Below are 13,461 nucleotides of genomic sequence, written 5' to 3'. Positions count from 1 at the left end.
TAGAAGGGTTAGGTAACTTGAAAAATCCAGTGACATCAGGAATATAACCTACAACCTTCTGACTTGTGGCATAGCGCCTCAACCAGCTACGCTACCGCGTACCCCCAACGTAAAAGGGGAATGGGGAAAATTTCATAATGCACTTTACAGTTTCTATTAATCATAAGATGTGCTATGTTGGGAGGATTAGAGGGGTGGAAAATATAGCATGCATGAAATTGATGAGAAATGCATACAAAATTTGAATCGATGAACTTCAAAAAGAAAAGATAATTTACAAGGATTTGATAGTGGTTCTGTATGGGTGTGAGACTTGGTCTCTGACATTATGGAAGGAACATAGACTGAGGTTGTTTGAGAACAGGGTATTGAGGATAATATTTGGACCGAAGAGAGATGAAGTGACAGGATGTTGGAGAAAACTGCACAATGAGGAGCTTCATGACTTGTACCCCTCTCCAAGTATAATTACAATGATCAAGTCAAGGAGGATGATGTGGGCAGGGCATGTAGCATGAATGGGGTAGAAGAGGAATATGTGTAGGATATTGGTGGTAAAGCCAGAAGAAAAGAGACCGGTGGGAAGACCAAGGCATAGGTGGGTGGACAATATTAAAATGGATCTTAGACAGATAGGAGGGGATGGTATGGTTTGGAGTGATCTGGCTAAGGACAGGGACCAGTGGAGGGCTCTTGTGAACACAGTAATGAACCTTTGGGTTCCATAAAGTGCTGGAAAATTCTTGAGTAGCTGCAGAATTGGTGCTCCTCCAGAAGGGCTCAGCTCCATGAGTAAGTAAGTACAAGGATTTGATGTGAATGAAAGGATAATATTGCAACTGGTCTTAAAGAAATTGGGTAGTAGGTTGTGAAGTTGATTCATCTGGCTCGGGATAGTTCCAAGTGTCGGTCTTACAAATGGTAATTAAGCTTCGGGTTTCATAAGAAACGAGAAATTTATTGAATATATAAGAGACTATCAGCTTCTCAACGGTTCTGCTTTGCAGAGTAAGTGCGTTGTGTGTAGGAGCCAAATCTGGAGGCTTGTTACTGGACAAGCAGAATGGTAACTGTTGTTATATGCAGTTAAGCACAGTGGTAATTACGCCACATAGTTCGATCTTAAAGGGTACCACAGTTCTTATGTTCCTTCCAGCCGCACTATGGCCCTGGGGTCGGCTCAGCCTCTAACAGAAATGAGTACCAGGAATATTCTTGGGGGTAAAGGGTGGCTGGTGCGTAAGGCTGACAACCTTACCGCCATCTGTGAGCCGATTGTCTAGAGAAAATGTGGGAGCCTCATCATCTTACAACTCTATGGGCCTCCACGGCCTGTTACAGGGATACCTTTACTTTACTTTTGCTTTACCTGGTGACAACTTCCTTTAACACCATCAACCGGTTATTCTTTACAGTGCAGGCACACAGTCTTCCCTGTTAGAAACCCAGCGTTGTTATGTTATTGTCGAAATTCAAGGTTCGAAGTGGGCACCCTCGGTATTTCTTCGAGACCGTGAAGTTCCTCAATGATTCAGTTCACAATATTTTTTTTTCTCCTCGCGTGATTTTGGCTCCTTCTCTCGTACATTATCAATTTCTCTTTCATCTTCACTATCAGTTCTCTGTCTCATTCGTAAATGTGCACAAACTGTATTTTGCTTGTCAAAAAATAATTCCCGGAGAGGTTTGCAGTTTGAAGAGACTTTAGACATTAAGAAGCAGCAGCAGCTGACAGAAAAACATAACAAGAAAATGAGAAATTTGCATGATGTATAACTGCATAATACTACTCGTAGTGTAACACCGAGAATTCAAGGGGATATCTCAGCATTTGCTATTGAGACCTCACCTGCTTTCTCCTGAACTGTTTTAAGTTCTACATGTTATTGAATGAACTGTTGACGCCGGCACTTAACACGCACATCCCACAAATAACACATAAAAAAGGTACAGCTATCCCTGTCATAGGCTGAAGAGACCCATAGGCTTGTGAGATGTCGAGGCTGACATTTTCCAGACAATCGGCGCTCAGATGACGGCTATGTCAGCCATACGCTCCAGCCGCCCTTTACCTGCAGGAAGATTCCTGGTGCTCATTTCTGTTAGAGACTGAGTTGACCCCAGGGCCATAGTGCAGCTGGAAGGATTAGGTCAATTGAAAAATCCAGTGACCATCGGGATTCGAACCATTGACCTTCAAGCTTGTAGCATAATGCCTCAACCAACTACGCTACTGCGTTCCCCCTCACAAATAATATGCACAGTTAGTAAACCATAAACTTTTTTTTTCTTTATTCCTAGTGGGGTGAGACTAAGTCCCTTGTATTGCGGCCACTAGCCTATTGTACCAGACCCAGATGATAGGTGAGGGTGATTGTGGAGCAATTGGTGGAATGAAGATTGGCAGGGGAAACCGAAGTACCGGGAAAAAAACCTGCCCCAGCGTCATTTTGTCCACCACAAATTCAACTTGACCAGACCCGGGATCGAACGCCGCGGTGGGAAGCCAGCGACTAACCTCTTGAGCTATGGCGCGGCCCTAAACCATAAACTTCCTCCATTATATAATTACTACACTTCATATAGCCACATAAGAATATTATCAATACCCACAGAATAGACACGATATACGGAAACAAAAGACAGTTTTGTCGTTCTTGACCTCATACAAAACTGATTTTCATGCATTATGGTGTAATGACAATGGTAATTAACATGCTTACAAAACATGTAATAGTATAATGTGACATGTAAACTCATCACCAAGTAACAGCTGTGTGTAAACAGGCGACAGTTCAAGAGCTGTTGCTAGGAAACACGTTTCCCCTGCAACGAGCGAACACTCAATACTGGAAGAGACGTTTTCTGTGCGGTTCATGCCAGGGATATATAATGACGATTAGTAGTTTTGGCTTCGACTTTCAGAAGCTGGTCAATACGTGTATGTGCGATACGTACACTTGACAAAGGCGAAATGAAGCGAAGCAAAAAAAAAAAAACTGGTCGTGATCCGCGAGGAGCTTGGCACCGAGACGAACTGATTGGCGATAAGTCACCAGTCAAGTAACTTTGACTCTGACTTTGAGAAGATGGTAGCAGAGGTCTGGGATATTTCAGGAACCCAGAGGCAGGGGAACGTCCGCCGTTGAATGCCACTGCCAAGCAACGGCTAGTGAAGACTGAGAAGACTTTAAGTGTGCTGTAGTTGCAGTGATCTTTTGGAGTGTGCAACTCAGTGAGACTGTCGTGGTTATTGGTAGTTACAAGTTGTGTCTAAGGGTATAATAAATCTGGTTACCAATACAAACCCTGTCACTCAATTACGCGAACCAAAATGCTTAGGTTCATAGTACATATGTTAATATTTGTATGTGCTGTATCTGAAACTTCTTTCGGTATAGTTCGCTTGCGGACCACAGGTCACAGAGTTTTTTTGTTTTGTTTGTATCTGAAACTGGCATACAATTTGCATTTGTGTAGAAGTGTATTGCTTCACTTCAGGGAATTGAGTGAGTGTGATTTGGTTACAATTCCTTCTCTCTCCGTCTCTTTCTCTTGCGACAGGGGAAATCAGACTCAGTATTACGTCAATCTGCACTGTAATTACTGTCCTATAGAGATATAGGGCAGGTCTTTGGATTAAGCTGGCCCCACAAAACAGCAGAAGTAAACGAACTTACGAGAGCATACTAGAATGTTTGAAACATCTGTGATCTAGCCTGCAGGAAAAGCTGAAGGAAATAGACAACTAGGAAGATCTAATCATAGATGAGAGGATAATGTTAAAATTGATCTCCAAAAACATAAAAATTAGAATATACAAAACTACGAGTATAATTTTGCCCGTGGTTCTGTATGGATGTGAAACTTTGTCTCTGACATTAAGGGAGGAACATAGAATGAGGGTGTTTGAGAACAGGGTGTTGAGAATATTTGGACCGAAGAGAGATGAAGTGACAGGAGGTTGGAGAAAACTGCATAATGAGGAGCTTCATAACTCATACTCTTCTCCAAGTATAATTAGAATCATCAAGTCAGGGAGGATGAGGTTGGCAGGGCATGTAGCATGAATGGGGCAGAAGAGGAATATGTGTAGGATATTGGTGGGAAAGCCAGAAGGAAAGAGACCAGTGGAAAGACCAAGGCATAGGTGGGTGGACAATATTAAAATGGATCTTAGACAGATAGGATGGGATGGTATGGATCGAATTGATCTGGCTCAGGATAGGGACCAGTGGAGGGCTCTTGTGAACACAGTAATGAACCTTCGGGTTCCATTAAATGCTGGGAAATTCTTGAGTAGCTGCAGAATTGGCGGCTCTTCCAGAAGGGCTCAGCTCCATGTGTAAGTAAGTAAGTAAGTAAGTAAGATAGGATGATAGGGTGTTGATTGTTTTCATTTAGCTCAGGCTAGCATCCAGCGTAATACAGTAAAGTACCTTTGTGCTTCATAAACCGATAGGAATGTATTGAATAGCTGAGCAACTATTAGTTTCTCCACAAGGATTCAGTTCCTTGGAGTTACGGGGTTAGTTAATAAGTTAGTTTTTCTTTTTTACTCCAGGTCCTCTCTTAAAAGAGCCACACGAGATTACCATGTTGAATGTCTCCCTCCATTTCAACTTCTGAGACATTTGACCGAATTTCACGAAATTCGGTATGGACGTTACATCGTTAAAGACTGTGGAGCCCGGTCTCTGAGATAGGTTCTAGGGGACCTGAATATACTTTCTGCTGGTCTTTTCTTAATTTTATGGGATTCTTGAATAAATAATGTGTTACTAAGATAAATTGTTTTAGTTGTGCGATATTTCGAATATGAATTACCAATAGTTAGCTATATATATATGAAACCCCGTGTGAAGTAAAGAGGCTCAGAAAAATTATTGATTGCAAACGAAACAAATGTCAATCAGTCAAAAATTAAATGACTGTCAATGAATTGAAAAAGTATTTGAAGGGCAGTGGCCATTGTATCATTTAGTGATTCAGTTCATAGCAGCATCATTAGATAAGCCAGAAACGTAAATCTTAACAGAAGTCTGCGTAATAGAATTTGTATCGTTTGTATTGTCACGTGTTCGGGGTTAGCGTGACTAATAATAATGGGTTCTGTATTGGATGATTGGATTTATTAACTCTTTTTTACAATCTCTCATAACCAATTCAATTATAGCGCTATCGCTGATCTACCCACTTCACAAATCACTGGGACTTCTGTATTCTCAACTACTGCCAGCTTCGGAATTATCTTCTCTTACAACCACTTTGCACGGACCCAACGGAGACCACAACCTATATTGTTGACGAAGCTTGTTTTCCTCGTCGCTGCTTAGCAATGGACTCCCTATTATCACGCGCTTAAGCGGGAATGTGTTTATCAGGCCGTTGCCTAGCAATGGGCTCCATATTGTTATGTGCACATGTGTTGCGGGAATGCTTTTCTGAAACCGTTGCCTAGCAACGGGTATACACATTACATTATTTCAGCTTAGCGGTTATGTTTGTGGGTCGGCCCGTCTTGATGGCAGGAGCGTCTGTCTCTTTCGCTGACGCAAAAACTTCTAGTGTACTCGTACGTAATATTTTTCATGTCTCAAGCGATTTTCAAGTCTCTTCTATGACATCAATACAGCCCCCCCACCCTGCAATTGAGAATTCAGAATCAGCAGGAATCAGCTTTAATTCGCCCCCCTGAGTGCGCGAGAGGCATAAGGATGCTGGCTTAATTGGTGGGAGCGGTACTGTAGTCAGGCCTGAGAGAAATGGCACACTGCAACGTTTACTGCTCTCCAAGCGTTTTTGGCCCTCAGACTTCGTGACTCTTTGTCGCTGTATGAGAAACTAGGAGTATCCGTTCTTCGCCCGGGATGTTGTTACGTTTCTTATCAGTATCACAAGATAGAGTAATAACGATTTTAAAGCAGGAATATTTATTAATCGACAGCTCCAAATAGATCCCGTACCAATGCAATTGAAAGAAAAAAAGAATGAGATTGACTATTTGACACACATTTGGCTCAAATCAGATCATGTGTATGTGTGGCTATAGACGGGCCTGGATTGGATATTGGATGTATTTGGCACTTATACACACCACTCGGAACTACAGATGATTAATCCGCCATCGCTAATCTCCACAATTCATCCCAACGCCCGCTAAATCTTTTCTGGCCTGCTGTGTCTTTATCGACCGTTCCCTGACAGCGGCTTCTAACATTGGAGATTCTTCAACTTCACGCGTTCAAGCCCCTCTGAATTGCGGATCCCTTCCAACTGCCTCTATTCCTTACAGACTCCCGTACAGAACTCGCTCGATTGCACCAATTGTATTCCTTATAACCCCTTTCCACGAACCGAGTAAAAAACACAATTTCCAACAGTACCTCTATTGTTGCGTGAGTATCCGTTGCTGCGGGAACGTGTTTATCGAGCTGTTGCCTATAAACGAATGTTGTTTCAGAGCCATTTGCTAGCAACGGCTGATTCTCTGGCTCCACAGCCGATATGCCACAATAACAACGGACACTTAATGAAGACCTATACAGTTCCACAATTCTTGACCTTGACACTAAATGGTAGTGAGTGGTCAGCCTCACATTCGGCCGCTTTAACCCAGAGAAGAGCACCCCCATACCCTATAGACAGGAGGCTGGGTGGTCCCCAGCACCGCCCTGGAATCTGTGGAGAAGAAAACAATATCTTGCCCACATACCCAGCAGGCCCAGCAGTCTAACACACGCAGTCACAGGAGCAAGACACAACACAAAGCACAATACACACATGAAAGTAGGAAGAATACTCCGACAGAAGAAGATAGGTGTGACTCGCGTACTGAGATACGACATAAGGATGACAAATCCTGAACAGTTAATATTTTTAATATTTAAAATTTAGCAATATATATGACGAATATATATTTGAGTTATTTTAGTATAAAGACAACAGGGCATGCAATGCAGTAGCTCGACGTACATCGAAAAGCACCTGAAGATGGCACTTTAGTGCCGAAACATGTAGTGCAAGAGAGAAGAGTAAGGTGAATAAATGTATGCGCTGTAAGACGGTCAGAATAAATCATGGAAATATCTTGCCTTTATGAGGAATCGAACCGCGGTCATCCAGCCCTTTATACCGACTGAGCTATGCTGGCTCCAGACACCACACTTAACATAGACAATTTTTTCTTCGGGTGTTAACGTCATTAACAGTCTTTAACAGGGGCACATAAACTTATTTCTCCTGTGCTAGACGTGCTTTAGAAAACGTGGCAAAGATCAAATATTCTGGAATGAAAGAAACGATTCAGAATTTTATTCGTCAAAAATTTAAGACCAGATTCAGTTCGTGATACGCTTGTCGCCATCTTGTTCAGAATTTTCTGTTTTCTTCGCTGATATCTAAAGGGGAAAAGATTAATTCATAAAGGATAACGTATTTTACTTCTTTAGAGGTTACTGCGACACTTAACCTTCTCTCTGTTAGGGAAGAACGTAAACAGTCTTTGAGAACAGGGCGTTTCGGATAATATCTGTCTGAGGAGGAAATGACTGGAGAAAACTGCATAATATATATATAATATATACTCCTTTCCAGATATCATACAATGTTCAAATAAAGCAGGGCGGGATGGGTGGGGCATGCTCTTCACACGAGAGAGAGAAGAAATGCATGCAGGATTTTGGTCGGAAAACCTGGAGGAAAGAAACTACGTCGAAGACCTAGGGACAAAAAAGGTTATTTGACCTGCTCCCGTAAAGGTGCGGTAACATCTTTACTATAGTCCATTCGCGGAGACGAGACAGCGTAAACAAAGCAAGCCCCGCGTCGCCACAGCTGACAGCAAGGAGTGGACAAAGCGCGCAGTTACTCAGTGTACTCACTGCATTCGGACGCACGTTAACCTGCATTCAGACTGAAGAGTGAACTTTGGACGCCCCTGCAATGGTACACGCATCACGTGATCGCTGCATGATTTCATTCAAAGAGCGAAGGAGATACCGTGTGCATTTGTTTACGAGGACTCTCTCGTCTCCGCGAATGGACTATAGCTGGGTAACTATAAACTTCTCAAGAAGGATTATACCTCATGGAATTAAGAAAAATCTTAGTGATTAGCATAATTTTGTTCCACTTATATTAAAATTCCGACATCTTCCGTAAGCTGTAGTTCAACAATGGCGGCTTATCTCAGACGTAGAACTTATTGCAAGTTAGCAAAGTTTCACATTTTAATGTTACTTATATGAACGCATAGACCGTCCATAACAAATCTATCTTCACAACTATAGTGAAACAGCTTAAATTTGTCCGTGTGCTTAATTAAGCAGCACGGTTTGTAAACGTATGGGGAGCGGAGGTATAGCTCCATGTATTCCTAATCTGTTCCATAAATGGAGTTAAGTGGTGAGCTTCACCCATGGGGAGAAGTCCCTCGTATCCATTGAATATGGAGCTGCGATAGGCCCTAGGATTGGTCTGAACGGTATGCAGAAGAGAAAAATTGCTTTTGCCCTAGCCTGGAATCGAATACGGATATCATGGTCATCCAGCCCTCAGCCTAGTCGCTTTACCGACTGATCTGTCTCGGTTACAGATTATGTGTATTTGTGGGAAATGTAGTAATTCACGTTTGATTTTCTCCAACACATATGCATACTGCCTGCATAAACGGAAAGTTCGAGAAGTTGCCTATGAGCCACGGGGTCAGGATAGTTCCGAATGAACAGCGAACAAGAGAATAAGGATTGACTTGTGGCTGTGATATACGCAGCAATTCTACAGCGCTGGTAATAGCGCATCATTTTTTTTTAATTTTTACTTTGTTTCCTGTTATGTTATTTTCTGCATCCTGTTATGTTATGTTACTTTCTGTATCCTGCTAGCGTAATTCAGCCCAGAACCTTTCGTCTAAAAACACAAAAAATGAGAATATACAAAACTATAATTTTTGCCTGTGGTTCTGTATGGATGTGAAACTTGGTCTCTGACATTAAGGGAGGAACACTGACTGAGGGAGTTTGAGAACAGGGTGTTGAGAATATTTGAACAAAAGAGAGATGAAGTGACAGCAGGTTTGAGAAAACTGCATAATGAGGAGCTTCATAACTTGTACTCTTCTCCAGGTATAATTTGAATGACAAAGTCAAGGAGGATAGATGGACAGGGTATGTAGCACGAATGGGAAGAAGCGGAATACGTGTAGCATATTGGTTGGGAAAGCAGAAGGGAAGAGACCGCTAGGAAGACCAAGACGTAGGTGGGTGGATAATATTAAAATTGATCTTAGAGAGATAGAACAGGGTGGTATGGAGTGGATTGATCTGGCTCAAGATAGGGACCAATGGAGAACTTTAATGAACATGGAAATTAACCTTCAGTTTCCATACATTTTATGGGAAGTTCCTGAATAGCTTCAAAACTGGCGACTTCTAACAAAGGGCTCAGCTCCAAGCAGCTAATTATGTTAGTGAAACTGTTTTAATAGCCGTCCACATAACAATGAATTGGTATTAGGTATGAGACCTAATAGCTCACTTTCCTTAGACACGACACGGACCGCAAAGAAAACAACGTTCAAAAAACTGATAAGCAGTTTTCTTACAATAATATTATTACGATTTCGAATGTGAGTACAGGCGGGGTTTGAATTGGTGACTGGATTTATTGGCCACTTTCAGTTCGGAACTACACGTAGCCATAGCGCCATCGCCAATCTCCGCATTTTACAAATCGCTAAAGCACATGCTAATCCCTCTCAATGTGCCTCCACTAGACGTTTCCTGGCAACGGATCCAAATAACGTCCTCTCCTAACGCCCACCGGCATGCGAATATGCCACAACCGACTAAGCTGAGTTTCAGTCCGAATCTGAGTCTTACGTTACGACCGACGCTCAGTCTGTCAGTCTCTCTTGGAATAAAGCACCCATATGGGGCTTAGGGCCAGATTTTCATTACTGTCAGACCGTTGAGCGTTTGTTGATGTGGGGCGCTCTCTCTGACGAGAGGACAGGTTTGCCGATTACAATTGCTGCTGGGCCTCGCCAGGGCAGTCATTTTCGGATCCAAGTCCCTTGGGATTCATGGCTATATTTTACTGTCTCAGATTCGAGACTTCTCTTTTGTTCGCCTTCTGCGACTCGCAGGGTTACGGTGGAGGTATTCGACTCCTTCTCCACGCGGAGGAGTTCAAGTCACATTACGACTGACGGTCTGTGAGTCGGTAAGTCTTGGTGTCGAGCCCCATCTGGAGATCGTGTAAGCTTTGCCCCGTTTGTAACCCCTCCGCAAGGACCGCATAGAAAACACCGCTCATCATTGTTGTAGTTCAATTGTTACTTGTCAGGAATCCGTCTCCTAGCAGCGAGTGCTGTGTACTGATTCATTACTTAGCAATGGATCTACATTTTACAATATTTAACCCACTATGAGATTGAAAATTTACGAAACAATGCAACAATTTGGACACTTGCGCTAATTTGCTTAACTGTATTGCAAACCACAAAAAAACTATTTTGGATAGGAAACATGTATTTTATATCCCTCTAGATCTTTGTTTGGTAAACTTTTTTTTTTTCCCCTCTGTGATATATATTTAGCGAGTTCTGAAAGTATTGGTTACCTTTATCCGGTTTTAACTACAGTTTCAATATGGAAACAAATGTTAGATAATAATATTAGTATCAGATTTAATGAAAATACACTTTCGACTTGTTGCAGGCAGACAAACAAACATGGCGAAGGTTTGCAGCTCTCTGTTTTGAACACGCTAGAAATGAGTTCTCTCAATCCGAAGTTACACTTTTCCAGTATTCATGTGGGGAAGCTGGAAACCAGAGAATTCATTACGAACACACCTCACATTCATGCATACATATGGCTGCATTTGACATGCGCAGTATGCGAGAGTGCGTGTCTTCATGCGCGACCCTCCTGACGGCCAGGACTTCGGCAATCAAACGAGAGGGGAGGGCGCAGTGATGACAAAGTAACACAGGCTTATGAATATGGATGTTGAGGCTCATATAAATAAAATAATATGGAACCACATACGAATATTGACACAGAGTCTCGGAGTTCACCTGTTCCACGTACTTGCAGTTTCCACTACTCCCGAGATCATGAATTAATTTTGTTTATCCAGGGATATACAAATTTAACCCTTTAAAATACACTGGTTACCATATGTACCGTCTGGTTTAACGTTATAAATCTCTGAGTCTTATCCGCTTAGAATATTTACGTCTTCTGTATGATTATCAAGATAAGTAATTACTTTTAGCCTTCTTTCCTTCACTCACTCATGAAACTGAGGCCTTCTTGAGAAGCCGCCAGTTGTGCAGCTACTCAAGACTTTCCCAGCATTTTATGGAACCTGAAGATTCATTACCTTGTTCACAAGAGCCCTCCACTGGTTCCTATCCTGAGACAGATCTATCCAGTCCATACAATCGAATACTGTCTCTCTAAGATCCATTTTAATATTGTACACCCACCTACATTTTGGTCTTCCCAGTGGTCTCTTTCCTTCCTTCTGGCTTTCCCACCAGTATCCTATATGCATTCCTCTTCTCTCCCATTCGTGCTGCATGCCATGCCCACCTCATCCTCCTTGACTTGATCATTCTAATTATACTTGGAGAAGAGTACAAGTTATGAAGCTCCTCATTATGCAGTTTTCTTCAACCTCCTGTCACTTCATCTTTCTTCGGTACAAATATTCTCCTCAACCCGCTGTTCTCAAACACCCTCAGTCTATGTTCCTCCCTTAATGTCGGAGACCAAGTTTCACACACATACAGAGCCTACTTTTCTTAGTTACAAAAAGAAGGCTTATGAGCTCACCTTGCCGTGTGAGTGTGTCTGTGCGCCACGTTAGATGGCTTACGAGGTCACAGTGTTGTTTATCTATCTGTGATTGTCCCTCTACTTTTTTTAATTTTATCTGCCGTCTGTGTTGCATAAAAGGAAAGGAGGTGATTAGTTCTTCCCAGAATTTATTGTTTCCTTAAACAACTTTCAACGATTGGTCTTTATAAGTTAGATTGTATGTTTTCTTTGCGGTGGGACCAAACTTTTAAATATGAAAATGAATTTCAGTCTTCAGAGAGTTAATGCGAACTTCGTAACATGCCCTTATCTGTCGAGAACGAGGGTGTGACGCCAGAGTCGTAGTTTTATAATTCAGATTTCTGCTGTGGAGGAATGCCACTACCGATTTTTACTCTAAATTGCAATTTAGATTATATAGGGAGGATTAGGCGTGGTTGATCTGATATACCGATAGACGTATTAATTTCACTGTTCAATGAAACGAACTGACTAACCCAACATAAACTAATCTGTACTGGCCTAACCACACGTGACTCAACAGGTCATATTTAACCTAGACACGAAACTGAATAACGTTCTTCTTTATAAACTTACGATCCTTGAACCGGTTAAAGCAGAAGCGTACTCTTCTCGATACGGAACGTGATGGTTCATTACCGTGTTCACAAAAGTCCACCGCTCCCAGACTCAGATGAATCTAGTTAGCGTCTTGCCAACCATCTTTCTGTAAAATCCCTCTTAATGTTGAGATGGCTATCTTATGAGATGTGATACCGTGAAAACTGATATATTCCAGCGTTTCGAGGATACTTATTGTCTCTGTATTCAGGGTAGAATTATTCTCCCATCTATATGTAAGTCTTCAAATGACGTTTTCCCTTCAGGCTTCCAACTAAAGCGTATTGATTTATAATCTTGGTACATATAGTTACCACTGTGCTATATTGGCCTTAAACTTCCTAAAGGGGAAGCATATGTGATAATAAGGACCCCATATCGCACCACGCTCGGAATTTTCTGTTGTGCCGCTTTTACCCCCAGTTTACACGGAAATGGTCGAACAAAATTCAATGTACGGGCGTTAAGTCTCCCCTTCGGGGGAGGAGAGATCTTGCTTTCGGTTTTGAGACCGGTGTGAGGGGCTAGACCACGTCGCCATGTCATGAAAGTGAAGTTTTTAACTCTTTTCAATAAAGTTTACATCCCTTTAAAGACTCCTTCTTCAGTGCCTAGGCGCCTCTAAGTCTGGCACCCTTCCTTTTCCCATCAGCACCCAACACCGTCAAATGGAGCCACGATATGGAATAAAACTGGTCCCCTTGCAACGTGCTCTTAGGCTCAACTCAGGAGTCTTCCATTCCGTGCAAATCGCTGAAGAAAAGAGAAGGAGTTTGTAAGGAAAAATTGATGGAGATTGCAGGAATATAGAACTGGAGCGATTCGTGAGGGATGCCTGTAAGTGATTTTTCCACAGCACCTCATGTGTGTATTGGCTTGTTTTCCTGAAATGCGACATCCCGTTCTTCAGGTATTACAATACTCATTCGACCTTTGGATTAACCATTTCGTGTTTAAGTTGATCCTGACAGTGGAATATAAACATAACAACTAAACTAACTTCATGAGA

The sequence above is a fragment of the Cryptotermes secundus genome, unplaced genomic scaffold (genome assembly GCF_002891405.2).
Source record: "Cryptotermes secundus unplaced genomic scaffold, Csec_1.0 scaffold307, whole genome shotgun sequence".
NCBI classification, from domain to species: Eukaryota; Metazoa; Arthropoda; class Insecta; order Blattodea; family Kalotermitidae; genus Cryptotermes; species Cryptotermes secundus.
Note: the sequence above shows the minus strand (reverse complement) of the source record.